The 24,765-nt window shown below is 35.7% G+C and overlaps 1 protein-coding gene across 2 annotated transcripts in view; it reads right to left on the reverse strand.

Annotated features, from left to right (window-relative positions):
* LOC106872494 (SLIT-ROBO Rho GTPase-activating protein 1-like) overlaps positions 1-24,765 on the reverse strand; it is a 654,858-nt gene that overhangs the window by 499,885 nt on the left and 130,208 nt on the right. Inside the window, exon 2 of one of the 2 annotated variants that reach the window (XM_089351043.1) lies at positions 20,695-20,758. The exons of the other annotated variant lie outside the window; for it this stretch is intronic. The gene's annotated coding sequence lies outside the window, so the exon portion shown is untranslated. The remainder of the gene's footprint in view (positions 1-20,694; positions 20,759-24,765) is intronic. 2 annotated transcript variants of the gene reach the window in all.

Below are 24,765 nucleotides of genomic sequence, written 5' to 3' on the forward strand. Positions count from 1 at the left end.
CGCTATCACGTCCACTATTTATACGTATTGGACTAGCCTACTTATCGTCTGGGGGCATCCACACAACAACTATATTGCTAGCTAAAAAGTGTCAGTAAAACAAATCTCCATGTATTTTACAGAAACATCAGCATGCCAGGCGAAATGCTTAACAGTATTTCGTCTGAGTTTAAATTCCACTGAGGTCGACGTTGCCTTTCAACCTTTTGGGGTCAATAAATTGAGTACCAGTTGCATACTGGGGTCGATCTAATTAATGATTGGCCCCCTCCCCAAAAATTTTGGGCCTTGTGCCTAGAGTAGAAAAGAATATTTAACCCAAGTGATAACAGACAAAAATGGGGAAGAAAAAAAATATGAGGCAAGACTTAAATGTACATCTATATTGAGCAGCAAGATACCTTTTCTCCTTCAGTCTCTCTATCTCTATCTCTCTCTTTTTAAAGTATCTTTTCTTATTCTCATCAACACAAACAGTTAATGGAGTGGACAGTATAAGAACAAGTATGTTGTTTATTTTGTTTTGTTTTTTGTCACAGAATTCATGTTTTTTCCTTCACTATGTGAAAGTGATGAATGGCTTCATTACAGAATGTTTTATTTGAACAAAATGGAAGCAAGTTAAATTTTGATCCTGAAACTTCTTCAAAAAGTAAAGGGCTAAACTTGTTTAAATATCTTCATTATCAATAATCTCAAATGTCTTGTGTCATCATTTCAAAGTAATTATTAATTAGGAAGTTAGTTCAGCATTTGAAATAAACATTTGCAAGTGACTATAGCCATATAAATCTTATATTTGAGAAAGGAAAATGTTAGCAATTTTTTTAATAAAGTGTAGTAATGAAGTTAGAAATAGTTACTCATAGTTTTCATGTGATTAAAAAAAAAGATCAAATCAGAATATTTTATTTAGTTTTATTGTAAGTTGGCTTTGAAACTTGTGTATAAGCTTTCAGCATTTAAATCAAATGTATATTTTACTTTACTAGCAAGGAAAACAAGTTCAATTACAGGATTATTTAACTATGACTATGATTACATAAAGTCACATAACCAATGTACATATATCTCTCAGATAATTCAAATAATTACATGAGGGTTTGGGTAATAAATTTCTTTGAGTAAAAACACTACTTGTATTTTGAACTGCTCACTGAACTCTGACTGTTCTACTAATTTAGAATGAAGACATGTTTGTAAAAATATATACAATCAAAAGCCTGTATAAAAAACATCAGCTCTCAAATTAAATTAGCAGAAGGAAAAATAGTTTTGTTTATTCCAATGCTATCCTTACCAACACTACTATAACATCCATACATAAACAATGAATATATTCTAATGGTACAGTCTTTCAAGATGACTGATTGTTAACTGGTATCCATCACAGATACAGCAAAGGAGAACATCAATGAGTTAATTATTCAAAGATGTCATACTTATGAAAAACAAGAGTTAAGGTTAACATTTAATGCAATGAGCACTATTAAAAGACTAATTAGAAGCACTTTTGTGGTGAGGAAAGGAAATGACTAATATTATTTGAATCAGTTCAGCATGTATGAGAGACAATTCTGGATACTTTTCAGTCTTATTAGATCTCCTCAGAAAGTATGATTTCAAAATAATAGTGAGAGAATTACTAAATACATATACACTCTTGTATATGAGTTGGTATGAGAAATTAGCATATATAAATACAATAAATCACTGTGGTGATGCAATATGTATGAAAATCAATAGTCAAGTTAATGTTAACATAATTAATGTAATGAACTGTTACACTAGATGTATTACTAGTTCAATATCTTATGTATTATGATAGCCGGATATGCAAAATCAATAAATATAGGTACAAATGCAATAGGATTAATACTATTGGTTACAAACTTTAACAGTCATCATTGAGAAAGACATGAACGTCACTTGTTGATATTTTTCTTTCAATAAAAATATGAGAATATCTGCTTAGATAAAAAAAAAAATTATGATTGAGTGACATACTGATTTACTTACAAACTGTATTTTTGCATCTATTTTCCCAGCACCTTGATTATTCTAAATGAATGTTTGACAACTATATACCCTCAATATCACAATTCTGTAGTGATTCATTTAATTTTCTGTATTATATATTTATATTGTCCTGCTAATGGTATTTCTATTGTGTCCTGCAAGCCAACAGGAAGATATATAGAAATATGTGGATGTGCATTTTTATATTGTCCTGTTAGTGGTGTATTTCTCCACTTCATTACAATTACATGTAAACAAAATTAAAAAGACAACCTCCAAATATTCAAATACAGGGAAAATAAGAATATACAATACCTGATTTCAGCCTATGAAGATTCATTAAAAAAATTTCCTATATATATAGATATATATGTTAAATTCAAATTACGACAAATGTAAATAAACAAGCGAAGCTTGCTTTTAGAAGCGTTGAGATGTCTTTTTTTAGAAAGTTAAAGAAGTGATTTTTTAAATTCTCAATCGCAGAATAATGCTAATAATATAGCCTGAACAGGATAAACTATCCCTATTTTGCAGAGAAAAGTGTAGGTGACTAGCTGTGGACTCGAACTCACATCCCCGTCATTACATGTGACGATGCTTTTGCCGATTAAGCTAAACTACCCACTACAAATTCCTCTGCAAATTAAGATATAAAATCTCGCTTTATATATATATATATATATATATATATATATCATCATCATCATCATCATCATCGTTTAACGTCCGCTTTCCATGCTAGCATGGGTTGGACGATTTGACTGAGGACTGGTGAAACCGGATGGCAACACCAGGCTCCAGTCTGATATATATATATATATATATATATATATCAATATATATCAATAAAGCTCCTTATTTCTTATTTGTATTGACATTTTTGAACATGCATCAAGATCTAGATTTGAGTTAGAGTATGTGCATGTGTATGTGCATGCATGTGAATAATAAATACACAATAAGACTGATATTTGGAATTTCTTAGTACAAATGTTCAAAACAGTTCACTTGCCAATTATAGATACAGTAATATAAGTTGCTTTAAATTAATCTTTTATTCATTCAATCATTGAAGTGAACTGTGTCTTACTGCAAATTAAATTAAACCACTTCATCATAATCATTAATATAATTTTAATGTTCATTTTCCCAAGCCGTGTGAATCTATTTTATGGCATATTACAATTTTTTACAATCTTACATCAACTTATCTATGAGACATATTACTCTCAGATTTAATCCTACTGGTAATATATGAAATTTTTTTCTACCTGGTAGATGTTATACATAAGCAAAACATAACTATACCAGTGTATCTACCTTTCCACCATACATCAATTAGCCTTTAGCATTCCTCTACCTTCTCATCTCACTCGTACCTACCCTTGATGTAGTAAGTATATGCAGTATGAAATAACATCAGAAAGAATTAGAAATGTGAGAAAAAGAGAAGGGTTAAATGAAAGTGTAGAATACAAATAGTACATCTCTTTTAAACTGTTTGTGAAGAATTTTATACAGCCATATATATATATATATGTGCATGCATATATACATACATATATGTATACATACATATATATGCATGTATATATATATGACGGAGTATATATATGCATGTATATATATAAGACGGAGTATATATATGCATGTATATATATATAAGACGGAGTATAACAAAAAGCATAAATGCTTTTTGTTATCCTCCGTCTTCTCCATTAATCTTGAAAATATACCCTACGTGCACCCTGGAATTTCTGGATGTAGATCGAACAATGAATGCAAAGTACCGCTGATGACACTTGATAGCCATAAGTGGTGAACGTGCTCCACAGACACAATACCCAGAACTTACCCTGAAACAAGGTTTGGATATTGTATTTAATGCCTACTTTCTAAACCTTAATGCTTTAACTTTAAATTCGACTTACATGCATCTGTGATTTTAATTTTGATCATCTATATAAATGAAGATATTTCTTCTGTCCAGCTGCTTTTCTCTGTACAAAATGGAAAGTTACATTGCAGAACAGTCATTTTAACGAGTTGTATTTATTTATCACCTGACAGGATACATCTGCACCACGAGATGCTCCTGAACCAGTTGTTGAGTGTCCCACCCAAGAGGAATCAATGCTATATGTGTCAAAACAATTGTCATGATTAATAATAAATTCTCATATATTCCATCTTCTGTCTTTCATTTGCTATATATATACAGAAAGAGAGAGAAAGAGGGGGAAGAGAGAGAGAGAAAATAAAAGATTGTACAGAAAAATGACAGATGGACGCATGGAAAGCATGCACAAAATATGTGGACATGCTCATCCCTCATCAGTTATCAACTAAAATCATTACTATTTCATGTCATTATTAATGAGATTGTTTATTTTAGTGGAGCCACCAGCAAAAATATTGCAGGGATATGTAAGCTGGTGTGAAGGACAACATGAGACCAAAACAGTGAAATAAATAGAAATTGAAAAAGCAAAAACTGAAAAGCAGGGACTGTAATGAAAACATACACAAATGATACAGGTATATATAGGGTGGGGAAACAAAACTTGCAAAATTGCTGTAACATTTAAAACTCTCTCATTGCACATCAGTAAGTTTAGTAATTCAAAAATAGGTTAATAACATTCATACATGAAATACAAAATAAATAATTTATTCTATGTGGCTTCCATTGTTTGCAATTATGACCTCCACACAGCCCCAGAATCCTGCACAATTCTTCACCATGAAGTCACTGGACATCCTGGCCCACTGCTCATTAATGGTAGCCTTCAGAGAGTCAATGTTAGGGTGGTAGGTTTTGTTGGCAACATGCTCCAAAATGCTCCATGTGGCATAGTCCAGAGGGTTAAGATCCAGGATGGAAGTGGGCCAGAAGTCTGCAGGCCAGAAAGCAACAAAACTGGATTTGCAGAAATTTTATACCTTCTTAGCATTATGGGTGGGAGCACAATCCTGGGTCCACACATAGTTGCCCTCTAGATAGTTGGCCTTGAGCTATGGAAAGACATGGTACCTCAGCTTCTTGTAGTAGGTGTCACCATCCACCTTTTCTCCGGACTTGTAGACATAGATGGGCATCTTTCTTCCATTGAGGGCCACAACACTAAAGGCCATGACTTGAGTTGCATGTTTGTTCTGAAGGTGCCCCTGACATCAGCTGTTGACTCCTCAGTCACAGCTGCTTTACATCCACCCTATCTTCCAAATAGCAAAACCCTCTCACCATTTCCACCTCATCACATGACAATTCCACTGGTTTTGCCAGCCATCCAGCTCTTTTCTCACATCTTCCACAAACAAACTCTCTTGCCAGTCTTGGGGGTCACCTTCTTCATCTTCATACATATACCATGGATCCATTTCTCACATCTCGTACATAACACCACATTTGCCATTACCTTTCTCCCACATGGATCCACCTTACTCACTAATACTTCTCCTTCCACCCCACTCACCATCATCTTTTCTTCCTGAGGTTTACCTTGAAATCCTTGCTTTCAAACGCCTCCTTCCATTTCCAAAACTTCTCCCTCAATCCCTCCATTATCTCACTCATCAGAACAAGGTCATCTGCATACAGTATCTCCATTATCAATCCCTCTCTTGCACTCTCCATCACCACATCAACGACTATTGCAAACAACAACGGTGACAACACAGATCCCTAATGCACACCAACTTTCACCGCAAACTCCTCCGACAACTCTGATCCAATTCTAACTCATCTTTACCCCCTCATACAAACTCATCACAGCCCTCACTATTACTTCTAGTACACCTCTCTTCCTCAATGCCCACTGAATCACCTTCCTTGGAACCCTATCAAATGCCTTCTCTAGATCAACGATGCACATGTACAACTCCTTCTCTTTATCTCGGTATTTCTCTTGCAATCTCCTTACACTGCATCTATTGTCCCCCTTCCTGGCATAAAACCAAATTGCATCTCATCCACATCCACCCCTTTCCAAATTCTCCTCTGCAACACCCTTCTCACAATCTTCATTGCATGCTCCAATAACTTCACTCTCCTATATGCCCCACAACTCATCACATCCTCTTTTCCCTTGAAGATCAGTACCACCACACTCAGTGCCCAATCATCTGGCATTCCTCTTCCATCCAGCACACTCTGGCAGTGCTCCATCCTCACAGTAATCCCTATCTCTCCACTTGCAGTTATCATTTCCACACTTACTTCTGATGGACCAGCTGCCTTTCCCATTTTAATTTCCTTCATTGCCTCCACTACTTCTTCCCGACTAACCCTCTCCACTGGCCCCTTTACCACAACAACTTCCACCCTCTGATCCCATTCATTCTCCTCATTCATAATGCCCTCCATATGCTCCTTCCAAACTCTTCCCCTGTCCTTCTTGCTTAAATTCATCCTTCTATCACTTCCCCTCATGCATCTTCCTCCCTCAACATCTCTTCCATCTTTTTTCATTGATTTAATAAACCTAAACACTATCTGGGTCCTCATCCAGCCCGCTCAACCTCTCCTCAGCTTCCTTCCTCATAGATCTCACAACCACCCTCGTTGCACAATTCTTTATGTTATTATACCTGGCTTTCATTTGCTCAGTCCTATTATTACATAAAGCTTTGTGCGCCTCCTTCTTCCTCTCTATCGCATCCCTCACCTCCTCATTTCACCACCACGTACCTCCTCAATCTCTCCTACTTTTTTTTTCCATTCCACACACTTCATCACATGCTTTTAGTATTGCTTCTTTAAAAGACTTCCACGAATCCAGTGCATCAATGCTTACCAATTCCCCAACTCTCTCCTCAAAGCTTGCCCTTGTTTCTTCTTCCTTCATTTTCCACATCTTTCTCCTCTCAACCATTCCCTTTCTCATACACTTTTTAACTTTCCTCTTATCCAAGTCAGCAACCACCAACCTGTGCTGCAACTCCCTTGATATTGTCTTCACATCTCTCAGATACTTTCTGTTTTTCCTGCCAACCAACATGAAATCAATTTCTGACTCATTCCCTCCTACACTGAAAGTCACCTTCCTTTTCTCTGTTTTACTAAACCATGAGTTCGCCACACACAACTCTTTCTCATCACAAAACTCCAACAGCATCCTTCCTTCCACATTTCTCTCCCAAATTCTGTTTCCCCCATGCACACCCTCAAAGCCCTGGATCCATTTTCCAACATTAGAATCCATTAAAGTCTATTAAAATCACCCATGCCCAAAATCAATTCATCTACCTTATGTAAGTCCCACTCATTTGTCATTTTATCAACTGGTTGATCACCCTCCCTATTCTCCTGATTTGGCCCCATCTGCATATATTTTCTATTGTCCAACATGGAAAACACTCAGCTGGGAACCAGTATGGTAGTGTTGATGATATCATATCGGCTGTTGATGACGTTTTTGACCAACTTGATGAAAGCATCTTCACCAATGAGATCCAAGCACTGCAACACCAATGCAAGAAGTGTGTGGACAGCAAGGACTATGTTGAATAAACCTCATTTGGTCACATTCCATGAGAGTATGTCGGTCAGCTTATGGACTTTTCATCCAATACTTGTAATAGCTCTCTGAACTTTCTCCACTGAGTTCTTATTCAAATGACTATATTTTCAACACATCCCCCTTCACTGCTAATTGGCTCTCCAAGGTAATGGAAAGTATCTACCACTTCAAAAGAGGGCCAGGTTAATTTGGGATGGCTTCATTTATAGTTTCCTAGGAAGAATACAAGGAGTTGAGTTGAACTATCTCTTGTAAATTTCTGCTTTGTTGTTGTTTTTAACCATATTCCAGAAAGCAAATTTATGAGTTGTACACTTCTTGGTCCAGACTCACTCTAGATCAACACAGTATCCACTTCACAACTGACTATAGTAACAATAAACTGTCTTTTTTGGACACCATAATCATAGAAAGAGACACAAAAATTTAAATCCATGTCTACTTCAAATCAATATCTACTATTTTCTTTCCGTCATCCAAAGAATGAAAATAATCCTGAAACCCAAGAGAAACAACTTCAAGAACTTAAAATGATAGTACTTGAAAGACAATACCCAGTCACTTTAAACAATAATGGAATAGAATATGTAAAAATGGTTGACATCTAAGAATTATGATTTAAAAAATCCTGACACACTCAATACTTGATCTTATATATCAACACACAATCCAAAAAAACATGGAAGCATACATCATCCATCAGAAAATCCCACTTTTGATAGAGCACATTTAAAGCATACTACTAAATATGCCAGACATACCTATTACTACTTACCTATTTCAACACTACAGGCTATTGCACTTATCAGTCAGCAGTATCCCTGCATACCATGGATCTACATTCTCAAGGAAATGGAGATAGCAATATTTCATATTCAAACTTGGTACCATGTCATTGGCAGGTTTAAAGGAACATTTTCCCTTCTGCTCCTATATCTCCACTTAGCTCATTAAACCCTTTCTTATTCTCATTTCATCTTTTCCCTTCACCTCACTTTCAACTTCTGCTTCACCTCCTCATTCTATTCAACTTACCTTCTACCACTTTCATTGTTTTTCTCTCTGATCACTTCCTGTTCATGTATGAAGCATCCATGGTCTACATCCCTTATCAGTTGCAATCAGTTTTTTTGACTAAGAAAATGTAAATCATTAATTTGTCTCCTACCAGCTTTACATTGAAGGACTCAGCCTGAAATGTTGGATTTTCCACTCTCCACAATAAGTTCACTGAATTCTTTTCATTGAGTCTACAAATAATACAGATCTTGCCAATGTTGATTAATACCGGTTTCTTTGCTGATTATTGGACCATACATTCATTTGTGCACACACACACAACTGTACATTTGTATTGTGTCCTTACTGCTTCTGGTGAATCAACAGATATATATATATATATATATCACCAACATCATTCAACATCTACTTTTCCGTTCTTGCATGTATCAGATGGAATTTGTTGACTGTTTCCAAGTAAAGTAATATTCTCCATGACCAGACTTGTTTTCACAGGAAATTGGAAACAAAGGACACTACAACATTATCGGTCTTTGTTATGTAATGGATATGGTTACAACACAAGCCATGGTTCACCTGCAACAGCTATGAAAGTAAGACTGTTGCATAACTCTTTTTGTTTTTATATTCTTCGGTCATTGCCTCCATGAGGCCCAACACTCAAAAGGAACTCAGCCACTTTGCCTCTATGAGACCCAACGCTCGAAGGAAACTCAGCCACTCACCTCTGTGAGGCCCAACACTCGAATGAAATTCAACCACTTTGTCTCCATCAGGCCCAACACTCAAGAGTAACTTAGCTACTTTGCCTCCTTGAGGCCCAATGCTTGAAAGATGTTCTTTACATGCCACCAGCACGGGTGCACAAGGCTTGATGGGTCCTCTCAAGCACAGCACATCACCAAAGGTCTTGGTCACTAGTCATTGCCTCTGTGAGGCTCAAAGATCATGCTTCACCATCTCATCCCATGCATTCCTGGGTCTTCTTCTACCACAGGTTCCTTCCATAGTTAGAGATTGTCACTTCTTTACACAGCTGTCCTCATCCAAATGCATCACATGACCATACCAGCACAGTCATCTCTCTTGCACACATCTGACTCCTCTAATGCCTAACTGTTCTCTCAAGATGCTTACACTTGGTCGAACATGCACACTGACACTGTGCATCCAGCAAAGCATACAGGCTTCATTTTTCTCAAGCCTACTCATTTCCTTGGCTGTTAGAGCCCATATTTCACTGCCATACAGCATAGCAGTTTGTACACAGGCATCAAACAATCTGCCTTTCACTCTAAGAGAGAGGCCCTTTGTTGCCAGCAGGGGTAGGAGCTCTCTGAACTTTGCCCAGCCTTATCTTATTCTCACAGCTACACTCTCAAACCATCCACCTCCACTACTAACCTGGTCACTGAGATAACAGAAGCTACCTACTACCTATAGCTTTCCCCGCTGGCAATTGATGGAGTCTATTTTCTGCACATTTTCAGTGTTTATTGTACCTGTGCACCTACCACATCAGACGCCATGAAGGAGCTAAGGTGCAGGTACAGGAGGTGGTCAAACTCTGTGTAAGGAGTAGACAACCACCATATATATATATATATATATATATATATATATATATATATATATATATAGAGAGAGAGAGGTGAGAGGAAGAAGAAGGAAGATGATATCTTGATGGGAGGGAGGGACAGAGGTATGTAGGTCTTTTGGTGCAGAAATGAGGCAGAGCTGTGTGGGAGTTTTCAGTATAAGAGAAGAGATTACCAGTATATAAGAGAATAGATTATGGATATGCAAGAAGGGTTTTCTGATATTGGTGGTGGGGGCATCGCAAACAAGAAATGGCTAGCATTGCCACAGGAAAATCAAAGTAGAAGCAAAGGGCAATAGTAAGGCAAAGAACAATAGAAACACATCAATATTTAAAGGGGTATGGTTCTAGAAGTTATTAGAGAAAGTAACAAGTTACAGGTTATGAAATTAATTCAACTCAAAAACATTAGCATGTGACAAATACATGTTAAATGAATGAAAAGAATGATGAATGATTAAAAACTAGACAAGTTTCTTAGCTTAGTGGCTGGACATTTTGCGTTGTGATCTGATGGTGTCAAATAGCACAGCAAAATAAGAAGGATTGAGAGAAAGCATGTGCAATGAGATTGTTTAAATAATCTACAGTCGGAATTGGTCAAATAAGTGGCTGGCTTCGCCACAAGAAAATTGAAATAGCAGCAAAGGGCAATAGTGAGGCAAAGAACAATAGAAACACATGAGTATTTTAAGGGGTACGATTCTGGAAGTTATTAGAGAAAGTAACGAATTACAGGTTATGAAGTTGATTTAACTCAAGAATGTTAGCATGTTAGTAATACATATTAAATGAATGAAAAGAATGATGAACATTTAAAAACTAGAGAAGTTTCTTAAGCAATTGGACATTTTGCATCGTGATATGATGGTGTCAAATAGCACAGCAAGATAAGAAGATTTGAGAGGAACCATGTGCGATGAGGTTGTTCATATAAACTACAGCCGGAAGTGGTCAAATAAGTGGTTGGTTTCACCACAAGAAAATCGAAATAACAGCAAAGGACAATAGTGAAATGGAAGAAAGGGCTAGTTTCACCAGAGGAAAATCAAAATAGCAGCAAAGGGCAATAGTGAGGCAAAGAACGAAAGAAACACATGAGTATCTAAAGGGGTACAATTCTAGAAGGTAGAGAAAGTAACAAGTTACAGGTTATGAAAAAACTTTTATTTACTTCATGTTGTACAAAGACTCAGAACTGTGGGATAGAGAGCTTCAGCATTTATATCACCCTTTCCAAAGATCATGCTTATTCTCATCCTTTTATCTTCACTGTTAGCATTAGCACTTTATCCCAGATAATTTACTTCATGATGAATATCTGTAGTCATACGCTCTAGTCAGTGGATTTGAGACACCTGCTCTGATTCATCTATTAAGTATTATGTTCTTTTTTAGAGCATCTGGGAGCTTGCCATTACAAAGTGCATCAATAAAAGCTATGTGAGAAAAATTAGCTGACCAAATGAAGAGAGCTTGAGAAAAACAGCTTGTTGCTGATATTGTTATTATGGTCATATTTTTAGTGATATATTGGGGAGATTTTTAGAGATATATTGGGGAGTTAAATTCTTCGATGAAAAAATGAATACGATAACTTACTATTTTATATGTGAAATAATTCTAGCATTAGTTAGGAATACTTTTCCATTGATTATAGACTGATGTGAAATAGCATGCATGTGTATACACAATACACTATTTTACATCTACCTGTAACCAGTGAAATATATATTCTGCTTATAAGCTAGTAAGAACTTATATATATATATGAAAATAGGTATCTTCTAAATAAAGTGAGAAACCATTGCATGTGCTTTATATTTCAGATGATGCAATGATCTCACTATCTTATATATTTTTCCTTAACAATAGAAGTATTGTATGTTTTAATAACAAATGAACAGCTTTAACCAGTCTAATTTACTTAAAACATCAATAAATCAAGCATGACAAATACGATGAAAGTATAATGTTTAAAAAAAGTAAATTACATATAATATCTAAAACTTCTATTAAAAGCAATTCAAATTAAATATTATGAATACCTGCAACTGGGTTGCTTTCTTTGCCTTTTAATTTTTAGTTTTGTATTTTTGCTGTTTTAAATTTTATTTCAGTTCTAAATTACAACTTACTTGTTAAAATAAATCTCCTAAAGCACGATAGTTGTTTATTTTATTTCATTTTTATTTGTAAAGAATTTTATTTGTTTTTATTACTGGTAATATGACACTTATAAGATACAACAACCTTTATTTATTTTTATCAGTCTGAGAATGTCTACTGATAAAAATTTGATAGGATGCTTTATTTCAGAATATTTTTAATAAAAAGTGTAATTTTAAACAAAAATGACAACAACAACAACGGTGGTGGTGGTGGTAGAATCATGACTTTATAGAAGTGAATAGAACTGCTGTCAAAATTTAACTTATTTTACAGAGATAATAAAAATTTTAGAGGGTGACACCATTGTTTCCAGTCTAAAAACAGATTCCATATCCTACCACAATATTCAGCTGAGAAACCACTTCTCAAAATGAAATTCTATATGTAGACAAGGAAAAGCATAACTGTGTAGGCTGACATCTAAGTATAACATGCTACCCTTCTTCCAAGCACATATAACTCAAAGAGAAGATGCTTAAAAATATTTCTAACAATTCAGGATATCATTTTACCAGTATTCCAAACAAAGAGAGGATCCTGTTGACACCCTTTCAAAAGGATCAATTTTAAAATGTCCACAGGTTAATTTGGTGCTAATTTTGTTAGCACCTGGAATGCTCTGTTTTTTGTTGTCTTCTTGACTATTTCTTAAATACAATTAATGGTAATAAAAAATTGAATGAAAGATAACTAATAGTAAAAATTATGGCTAAATGTTTTTGAAAGGGTACAGTTGATTAAATCAATTCCATACTTGACCAGTACTTATTTTCTGCTATGTCTGAAGTATGGTACAAGGTAAACTGGTATGCAACACACTTGTAGTGTGACAAGACATCAAATTTCACAGGATTTGAACTCAAAATGAAAAATGACATAACTAAATATCATATGCATTTTGTTTGACATTCTATTGATTTTGTTAATTCACCATCACCACCACCAACAACAATAACAATACTAATAAAAATAATTGTTTCTAATACCGGTCTGGAATTCGGGGAGAGAGGAACAGTTTATAATATCAATCCCAATAATAGACTGGTATTTTATCTTATTGACCCTGGAGGAAAGAAAGACAAAATTGACCTTGACAAAATTTAAACTTAGTAAATAATAAGCCAGAAGTAATGCTGCAAGGCGTTTTGATTGACGCTTTGACAAATCTGTCAATCCATAACTCTTTGAATAATAATTTTTTCTTTATTAGTCACAAGGGCCCAAAGAGACACAGAAAAATATAAAGATATATAGTGAGATAGAGATGTTATACAAAGATGAGAGCAGGAGTGAAGACATACAAATTTGGACAAATTCTAAATTTATAAAGCACAAAAAGTTATTCAGAAATCAATTTGAAAAAATATGATAAAACACAATATTTAAAAAAGGGTATTTATTTAAAAATTAAACAACTACTTGTAGTGATCAAGGCACCTAAGTTCCTGATTATGTTTCCATGGGCATGCATACCTCAACTTATGTCATTTTGAGTTACTGCATTTTTAACTTCATGTTCTTTTTTCTATCATTTGACAGCAAAAAATAATTAAAAGAAAATTACCTAAAAACCAATACTAAGGAAAATCAAATAAAATACATATGAAAATATATACAAATCAGTTATTAAAACAGATAAAAGTTAATAAATTTTTTTAAATGTAGCAGCAGTCAAGTTTTCTGTTACTTTGCAAAGGTTATTGAAGACAATGATTTTATTCCCCAGCAAATTTTCAGTGTAGATGAAACTGAGCTTTCCTTGAAAAAAGAATGCCAGGAAGCGAAGTCTATGTTTGGTTTTAAGGTCTCAAAACATTATCTGATTCTTCTGTTCAGAAGTAATTGCTTGAGAGACTACAAGTTAAAGCCTCTCTTATCTTATCATGCGGTAAATTGTTCCTAGCCAAAGGCATCACTCCCAGTGACATGGATGTCTTACACTAAGACTCGGGTGACTGTAATAACTTTTGAAGATTGATTTTACAACCATTTTGCTCCAACATTTGAGCAGTACTGTAAAGAGAAGCAAATTCCATTCAAGGTACTTTTTATTTCAGACACCACTTCTGGCCACCTACAAAATACCTACTCCCTAAAATTATTTCTCTACTGCAAACTATGGACCAGGCTATCATGTCTAATTTCAGACATTACTACCAAAGGCAAGCATCTAGGCAGGATGTAGCAACAACAAAAATGGAGGAAAGTACCACAATTTTTGGAAAACATATGATATTTGCAAGATCATTCTTAATACCAAATTGGTATGGTAGTATGTATCACAAACATGTATGAATGCCATTAGAAAGAGATTGTGTCCCCAATTTCAAGAGTCTGACATTTCTAATTTAAACAAAGAATTGGTGGCATTGTCAAAAGAACTGAATATGGATTTGGAGGAGAAGGGTTTCAATGCATTACTTAATGCAAACAAAGAACCACTCACAAATGAAGAGTTGATAGAGGTTCATGAACTGCAACAAGAAGAGGCACAATACTCAGAACCAGAACTAAAACACTTCAGCATAAACAAAAGCTTGCTGCATTTGGAGAAATCATTAACCATTTTTGAGGAAATGGATCCTAGTGCTGGGTGCTTTGCTAAAATTATGGGGGGGCTGTTCATAACGCTTATGTCCTGGATGACAAGAAGATATAAAACCATTCTCACAAGTTCTTACTGCATGTTGAAAGTCAATGGTCTGAAGTAGAAATGTCTGATGATGAACTAATTCCTTCAACTTTAATGAGAATATTGTAATTTATGCTTCTTTTTCAATCTCCGCTTCTGGCACATCAATATCAAATAAATATTTTTATATATTTTATTTTTCTGTTATTTCTTAGGTTCTTTACAAAATTTTTCTTAAAGTTATCTTTATTTCTTTTTATTTAAATGTTTAAAGTATAGTATTTCATAGCTGCCATTATCGCCTTTTTAAAATTTCAATGGACTTTTAACTTTTTTTTTTCAATGTTTTTGTTACATCCTTTTTGAGTTACCAATGTAAGCTGAGGTGTGCCTATATTTTTCCTAATAAATTCCTAAATTTTCCATGAGAAGTTCTTGCATTATAGTCAGCAGACAATAGCCCATCACTGAAATATAGCATTCATAAAATAAATCCCAAAACTGTACTCTGATTATGTTGTTTCTATGCTATTTAGAATGTGATCCCATCTCTTTTTTTTTTATCTGCATTTTGTTTGGATATTCCTTGTACATATTGTATAAGACTTATTCAAGCTTTGTTTTGTTTGCAAATATCTATGAATTTCCTTTTGGCCAAGATCGAGAGTAGTTTAAATTAACAGAACATAAGTTCTTCCTCATGAAAATGTTTTTTCTTCAGCAGAGAGTTTCTATTTCACAAGAGGTGTACTCCACCTCACATTTTTTATAATTTTTTTCATTTTTTTGCATTCAGTCATTTTTTTTAAAAAGAAGTCTGCTCATCCCATTTGGCTACCATCTGATCTCCTTTCTCATATGTGGATGAGGAGGTGCTGCTATGAGGGGATGCTTCATGACCATTTGCTACAAGTTGTTGCAGATGCCTCTCTTTCTTAACCAGTTATGGGATAGACAGAGAACTTTTGGCTTTTGTGATTCACTCCTGGTGATGAGGAAAGAGAAATGTAATCTGTCACTTGATAAGTTGTACATTGTGTCACACTAAGTTCAACAACTTCCATGATTTGTTGATACTCCTTTTGTTAACCAAAACTTTTCTGCATAGAAAGACTTTAGATGAGCTTTAACATATTTAACAGCTAAGTCATCTACTTTGGAGGAAGAGAATACAAATAAAGTTGGAAAAGATACGAAAAGAACTGGAGCATTTAAATAGGATAATGAGAAGGGAACTTAATAATGAGGCAATACTCATTAAATTGATTGAGCAGTACAGGTTAGAAGAGAGGGGAAAACAAGCAGCACATGATGAATTGTCACAAAGGGCAATGGCATTAAAAACCAAATTGAAGTATTGGTTGTACTTGAAAAGAGATCAGGATGGAAAAGGCTTAATCATTTGCAGAACAGCACAGAAAAATTATTTAAGAACAAGAAAACATGCTGAACAGATTGAAGAAAAACCTTTGCATGGTGGGTATTAGAAAGCCACTGAGGATGTATGTGGAAGGAAATCCTAGGCTTAGTTAAAAAAGGGACAATTGAAAAGAGAAACAGAGTGTTATTATGATGATTCTCTGCTAATGTCAACCATGAAGTGAATTTTAAAGTGTGAACTAGAGATAAACTTAATGTTTTGAGAAAATATATCCCCCTAGCTTTAATAAATAGTTGTGATTTTTCAAACACATTCTGAACCATGCCTTAATGGTAACTAAACATGGCATCATTTATAGGCTGCACTACTCTGTGAATTATTTCCATATTTATGAAAGTGTTTTGAAGCATATAAATAGAAAAAAAATTGTTTTTTGATGTTATTTATCAAGTCAGATAGTTTACTAAGAGAGTCAAATGAAGTTACATAGTATGATTAATAGCCAATTATTTCTGTTATGTCATGTCATATTTTTATGCAAAAATGTCTTATTGGCTCTCAATGAAAAATATATTTTTGTTGAATTTTTTCCACAACGGTAGCAAGTGGCTGTCTTCCAAATCCAGGGCTAACTTTTTGTCCAAAGGCTGAAAATATTCATTTATTGTTGAAATTATTCTTGTCATGTCACATCACAGATTATGTAATGTGATATAATGCCCCTTTAAGTTAATGCAAGAAGAGTAATTGAAACATTTTGAAGGTCACTTCTTTATATTTTATTGCATGAAAAGCAAGAAAATGATGGTGTAATCCACCTAAAATTGAGCACTGATTTAATTACAAGTAAGTTAAAGCCTCATACTCTGAGTAGCTGTAAACACCTCACCACATTAAAATGAACATTAAAATATAAAATTGCTTTTTGGTATTATGGCTAACTTGATTCAGAAATTTCTGTGTGAGAGCCAACTTGGTCACTATTATCCATGATGGCTTCATTTGTCATATTTATTGCAACTGATAAAATACACATCAGATACTTTTGCCTTTCTCTTCTCCATTTCAGTAAAAACATATTTACTGAATGCAGAATGTTTGGAGGTCTTAATGATATATTTTTTAAGGCATGAAACAGTTCTATCCTCAGGCTCCAGGGGAATTTTTTTCAAATTTCAGCTTCTATTCAGTGTTCATTTACAAGAACATATGAAAGCATCATGAAATACGAACTACACTATTAAGCGAAATGAACTACTGTGTTAAGTGAAGTACTCTGGAAACTGACTTTCTTTGTGTTTAGTAACTAGAAAAGTTATTGGTGGTTAATTTTAACCTATAATTTTGTGGGATGTCACTTTGTTCTAACTTCTTGATCTTGAAATTGCACTTTGTTATGTCACATTACATGAAATTATCACGTCATGCATAATGTTTCTCTGCTGGGTGTTTTGGTTGTCAACATTTTGTCTTAGTGTTTGCTGAAGTAGTGCTCAAGCTTCCATCTCAACATAAAGTAGTTTTTATTACACCATTGCTCAATTCAGAAAAAATTTCTTATTCATGCAGTATGTCAGGAAAAAGCTACATCATATCAGGTAAGAAATCTGTCTGAAAATTAAATGCAAAAATATTTTTGAAATACTTTTTTGCTCAAAATATTACTTTTGGGGTATTCTAATATTAGAAATACAAAGGACATTCAAAATTAGGGTTCCCTCCAAATCTTCAGCACATGAAAGAACCAAGCACTACAAATGAGCAGCTTGAGAAAATATGTGTATCTTTTATCTTTATTTTTTAATTGTTTTCAGTCATTAGATTGTGGCCATGCTGTGGCACCGCCTTCAAGAATTTTATTCTATTGGTTTCTTTTGCCGAACTGCTATTTTACAGAGATGTAAACACACCGGCACCAGTTGCTAAGCAGTTGGTAGGAGGAAAAACACAGACACAAAAATACACACACATACCCATATATATAATATATATATGTGTGTGTGTGTGTGTGATGGGCTTCTTTCAGTTTCCATCTACAAAATTTACTCACAAGGCTTTGGTCGGCCAAAGGCTATAGTAAAAGACACTTGCCCAAGGTGCTGAAGAGTGGGACTGAATGTAGAACCACACGGTTGGGAAACAAGCTTTTTACCACACAGCCATGCCTGCACTAGGGAAAAGGTGTCAGCAAAATGTAGAGCATATGAAATTTGGGATAAAACAACAGTACATATTGTTGCAGAATACTCAAAGATGGCCCAGGGAGAATATAAGAAATGGAGACATAGTTATGTTGTGAAAGTTTTACACTGTATCAAAAATGGACATTTGAATCAGGAAGTACATGGCATGGGCACTGGGTAACAGGTAAGAAGATGGACCATCGCAAGCCAGATATTACAGTAACAGACAAGGAAAACTGAGTTTGCATATTGATTGATCCATCATGTCCATTTGATACTAGAATTGTGAAGAAAGTTGATGAAAAGCTAAAAAACTAGAATTCCTTAAAATTTGAGTACTTGGAGCACGAAATCTGAAACAATTATATTTGTGATAATTGGTGCCTTAGGGATTGTAAGAGGTGAAACAGACCAAAGGATAAAGGAGATTGGAATGGAATGTCCTGTAGAGCATCTACAGAAGATTTACCTCTTAGGAACGGGAAAGATCATCAGAAGAGTTTTGAGCACTTGATGGCTTACTGAAATCATGTGAACATCTAAGGATACAGGTAGTAACCTGGTCTCCATGTAAATTCTATCAGGAATATGACTTATCCTAAGATAAGAAGATAATAATAAAAAGTGATACTTTATTTTGTCAACCCCAGACAGATGAAAAGCTAAGTTGATTTTGATAAGATTTGAACTCAGAATGATAAGTAACATTCTCAGCAAAATTACACATTGGGAGTATTAAAAGAGATAATAATAACTTTATTTCAATACTATTCAGCCAAAATAATGTAGTCACACATCTTTTTGTTAACTCTGACAAAACTGATCAAAAATTTAATACATGAAAGCTAGGGACTTGATAAAAAAAAATCTCTTAGGAAAAGAAACCCAAAAGAAGCAGTGAGTTGTGACAGCAATGCTTTATAGATGATGTAACAGTTATGCAGTGTAGATGATGCTGTAACTGGTTCTGAACAGGAAATGTTCAAATAGCAATGTTAAGCAGGTCAAATTGTGAATGACATTGCATAAGTATGATTATGAGAGTGATGTTGTGGCTGAGATTCAGCACAGATGATGTTGTGGAAATATTTTGCAGGAGGATACTGTGTAAAGTTATGATTATGAAGATAAAAGTCATTATATCTAGAGTAGTGGCGAGATGAATCAGTAGACTGCTTGACAAAAAAAACTTACAGTATTTATGTCTATGCATAATTCCTTTTTCTTTTGCGGGTTGATACAATGAAATATTAGTAAAACATCTAGAAGATATGGTTTAATAGTATCGAAAGAATGAACTTAAGAATTAATTAAGGTAGTAAAAAAGAATTCTTTAGAACTGTAACTGAATGGTGAAGAAAAGCAAATATGCATTATAACACAGAGAAAATTATTCCAAGTAGCTAAAACATACTCCATAAATTGCTAATCCAAGATAAGCAGAAGTGAATGAATATGGTAAAATGGATTTTCAAGAAACAAAAACTGAAAGAATAGAAGAAACACAAGCAAACAAATGAGATGTAATTCATGATTAAAGAGGTAAACATGAAATTACATAATGTATTAGTGTTCATAGATTTTAAACACCCACTTGGTCTCAGTTAATCCAAGTTTTTCAACATACTTATACACACATCCACATACACACAATTTCTTTCACCAAATTCCTGGGGCTAGAATAGGAGACACTTACCCAAGATGCCAAACAATGAGATTGATTCATGGCTGTGAAACAAACATTTTTTAAATCACACACATACACCTGCATCCTTATTTCAAGAAATCATATAATAAAGAATGTTTATAAGATATTTGGGTTAAAATAACTGGAATGTAAATCTGTAAAAGTTGCACCAGGAACATAATGTAGGATATATTTAATGATTAATGGTGAGAAAAACTGAAACGAATCTGGAATTCCTTGAGTTTTTGAGCTTATAATGTTTGAATAGAAAATACTGAATAATGTCTCTGAAACTGTTTAATGTTATACTCAAACATACCACAGAACAACAAAAAGTAAAAATCAATATTCAGTAAGATATTATTTGAAGTGTATTTGCCATCAATCTTCAATATCAAAGCATTTTTTAACTTGAGGTTAAAATAAAAGTATATAGGAATCCTTTTAGAAATTACATATTTTAAAAAAAGTGTACCTTTATGGTTCCATTCTTAGAAAACTTCATTTCACTTTCAAGGAAAAAGTATAAGAGTATTTACCTGAAATAGAATAAGAAATTGTGAAATAATAACAAAATAAAAAAAAAAAACACTATCATTATTTATAACTGTTATTATCACAAATTCAGTTTATATCAACAACACAGAACTCTTTCACTAAATCACCAGATAAATTTCCTGTGAGCATAAGGTCAACATATGCTTGAAATATATATATATATATATATATATATATATATATAAACACAAATACCCAGTATACTTTAACATGGTCCATTCTGGACTCTGGAATTCCATACCAGGGCCAGCGCTCTAATTGCAAGCTTTGCTTGAAGGAGGCGTTCCATATTTTAAAATACAATTCTCCCACACTACTTAATCAATATAACGAAGCACTTAGCACTTGTAATCACCGTTTCTTCCATACATTCAAATTCTATCACAGACACAAATGCACAAATGACCACACAACGTACTCACACAACTCCCCATAGGTAACCCCAACCAACTTGAGTTAGCAAATAGGTCTCCCTTCTACCGTCTTTAAAATAGGTTTTAACTCTATTTATAGAATCTTATCATTACTAACTCTGTTCTCTTATTTTGCTTCCTTCCTTTGATACTATTCTCCGAATGCCACCAACACCATCACCACCTACAGGTTCCTTCCTATCCTGACACTGTACACAGTTATAAATACTTCTCCACATTACCTCTCCACACTCCTTTTCTCTACCTATCCATTTCTTTACTAAACTTATACTTCCACCCCCATCTTCTTCCCTTTACTCTCTCTCCTTCTTCCTTCCTTCCTGTCAGTATAACTGACCTCACGATCGCCTACTACTAGCAACAGTATTTCCATTTCTCCCTTAAATTACTTCCTCTCTTCCTTCCTGTCTTAAGGCTTGACCTCTTAATCCTACACACATCTTTCACTCGCTTCAGACTATCCTTTGAGTAAACAACGCACAGAGTATACTGGATATGATATGATATATATCCACCTTTGCAACTACAATTATCTCCGGAAAATAACCACACGGATTCTTTACATGGACGTTTACTGTTGGAATGGAACTATACTCCAAGTACTTTTTCTTCTTTGTTCTTTCTTCTACGCATCGCTCTCACTTCTTACTACAAATCTCCTCTTATAGATGTAATAATCCATTCTTCTACTATTACCATCTCCGATGAAGGGATACATTGAATTTTCCTTGAAACAGCTGTAAGACTTTATACATAAAATATAATTCTACCTTTGCCATTGGTCGCTTTATCTTATTCTTTTTTATATATACACACGCTAATACACGACCCATGTTATAATCCCCACTCATGTTGCAACCACGTCAGGGGCAAAACTAGTCAGTATACAGCACTTACTCGGTATTACCTGTATCTTTAGGGTTTGGATGACTCCAATACCCTTCATAACCTTTCACCGAGGCGATGACTACTGACCGAGACCTTTGGAAATGTGCTGTGCGTGAGAAGACCCGGCAAGCCAAGTAAGATCGTTGCCAGTGCCCCTGGACTGGTTCTTGTGCGGGTGGCACATGAGATGCACCATTTTGAGCGTGGCCGTTGCCAGTACCGCCTGACTGGCTCCTGTAGGATTTTCGAGCGAGATCGTTGCCAGTGCCCCTGGACTGGCTTGTGCGGGTGGCACATAAAAGACACCATTTCGAGAGTGGCTGTATTCGTGCGGGTGACACGTAAAAGCACCCACTACACTCTCTGAGTGGTTGGCGCTAGGAAGGGCATCCAGCTGTAGAAACTCTGCCAAATTAGATTGGAGCCTGGTGTTGCCATCCGGTTTCACCAGTCCTCAGTCAAATCGTCCAACCCATGCTAGCATGGAAAGCGGACGTTAAACGATGATGATGATGATGATGATATATATATATATATATATATATATATATATATATATATATATATATATATATATATATATACATATGTTTCAGGTGTGGAAGCAGGGACTAGAATCGAAGGGCCTTAGAGTCAATCTAGCTAAAACCAAAGTCCTAATAAGTAGGAAGGTAGATAAAACACAAACCCCTTCAGCTAGATGGCCCTGCTCAATATGTAGAAAAGGAGTAGGTAGAAACTCTATAAGATGTACCCAGTGCAAGCTCTGGATACATAAGAGGTGCAGCAATATCAAAGGCAGGTTAACTAGGAATTTAGTTTTTGTATGTAGCAGATGTTCAGGTGCAATAAACACTGTAAACAAACAGGAAACAACTTCTGTCGCATTTCAGGGAGAAAAACTAGAGGTAGTTGATAGCTTCCGCTATCTGGGTGGCCAAGTTAGTAGTGGGGGTGGGTGCGCTGAAAGTGTAGCTGCTAGAATAAGAATAGCCTGGGCAAGGTTCAGAGAGCTCTTACCTCTGCTGGCGACAAAGGGACTCTCACTCAGAGTAAAAGGCAGACTGTATGATGCATGTGTACGAACAGCCATGCTACATGGCAGTGAAATATGGGCTGTGACTGCTGAGGAATTGCGTAAGCTCGCAAGGAATGAAGCCAGTATGCTCCGATGGATGAGTAATGTCAGTGTGCATACCCGACAAAGTGTAAGTATCTTGAGAGAAAAGGTGAACATAAGACGCATCAGTTGTGGTGTGCAAGAGAGACAATTGCTCTGGTATGGACATGTGGCGAGAATGGACGAGGATATCTGCGTGAAAAAGTGCCAAACCCTAACAGTTGAGGGAACCCGTGGAAGACGTAGGCCCAGGAAGACCTGGGCTGAGGTGGTGAGGCAAGACCTTTGAACATTGGGCCTCACCGAGGCGATGACTTCTGACCGAGACCTTTGGAAATATGCTGTGCGTGAGAAGACCTGGCAAGCCAAGTGAGACCTAAATCCAAGGCCTCTGCCAGGGGTGTAGCCAGCCCACTTATATGTACCTTTCCTTCATTGGACACTAAACTCCGCTTGTGAAGACTTTTTGAGGCAAGTGTAATTGAAATCGAACTAAATTCGACGACTGGCACCCATGCCAACATTGTCTCCTTCATTGGACATGAAACTCAGCTTGCGAAGACTTATTGAGGCAAGCGAAAGCGAAATCGGGATGGCACCTGTGCCCAGCGTCACCTTTCTGGCCCGTGACATGTTTAAGGATTTTGAGCGAGATCGTTGCCAGTGCCCCTGGACTGGCTCTTGTGTGGGTGGCACATAAAATACACCATTTTGAGCGTGGCCATTGCCAGTATCGCCTGACTGGCCTTCGTGCGGGTGACATGTAAAAGCACCCACTACACTCTCTGAGTGGTTGGTGTTAGGAAGGGCATCCAGCTGTAGAAACTCTGCCAAATCAGATTGGAGTCTGGTGTAGCCATCTGGTGTAGTCATCTGGTGTAGCCATCTGGTTTCACCAGTCCTCAGTCAAATCGTCCAACCATGGAAAGCGGACGTTAAATGATGATGATGATATATATGTGTGTGTGTGTGTGTGTGTGTGTGTGTGTGGAGGCACAATGGCCTGGTGGTTAGGGCAGCGGACTCATGGTCATAGGATCGCAGTTTCGATTCTCAGACCGGGCGTTGTGAGTGTTTATTGAATGAAAACACCTAAAGCTCCACAAGGCTCCGGCAGGGGATGGTGGCGAACCCTGCTGTACTCTTTCACCACAACTTTCTCTCACTCTTACTTCCTGTTTCTGTTGTACCTGTAATTCAAAGGGTCAGCCTTGTCACACTGTGTCACGCTGAATATCCCCGAGAACTACGTTAAGGGTACACGTGTCTGTGGAGTGCTCAGTCACTTGCACGCTAATTTCACGAGCAGGCTGTTCTGTTGATCGGATGAACTGGAACCCTCGACATCGTAAGCGACGGAGTACCAACAACATATATATATATATATATATATATATATATATATATATATATATTTATGTGGAGAATGGAGCAACAAATACAAGAAGAAGCAATTCTGTTGGGCTAGTTAGCCATTGTTTTATTATGTGGAGGTTATGTAATGAGTCATTGTGGATGTTATGTAATTAGTCATTTACGCACGTTT

This window comes from Octopus bimaculoides, chromosome 4 (genome assembly GCF_046866305.1).
Source record: "Octopus bimaculoides isolate indiv1 chromosome 4, ASM4686630v1, whole genome shotgun sequence".
NCBI classification, from domain to species: Eukaryota; Metazoa; Mollusca; class Cephalopoda; order Octopoda; family Octopodidae; genus Octopus; species Octopus bimaculoides.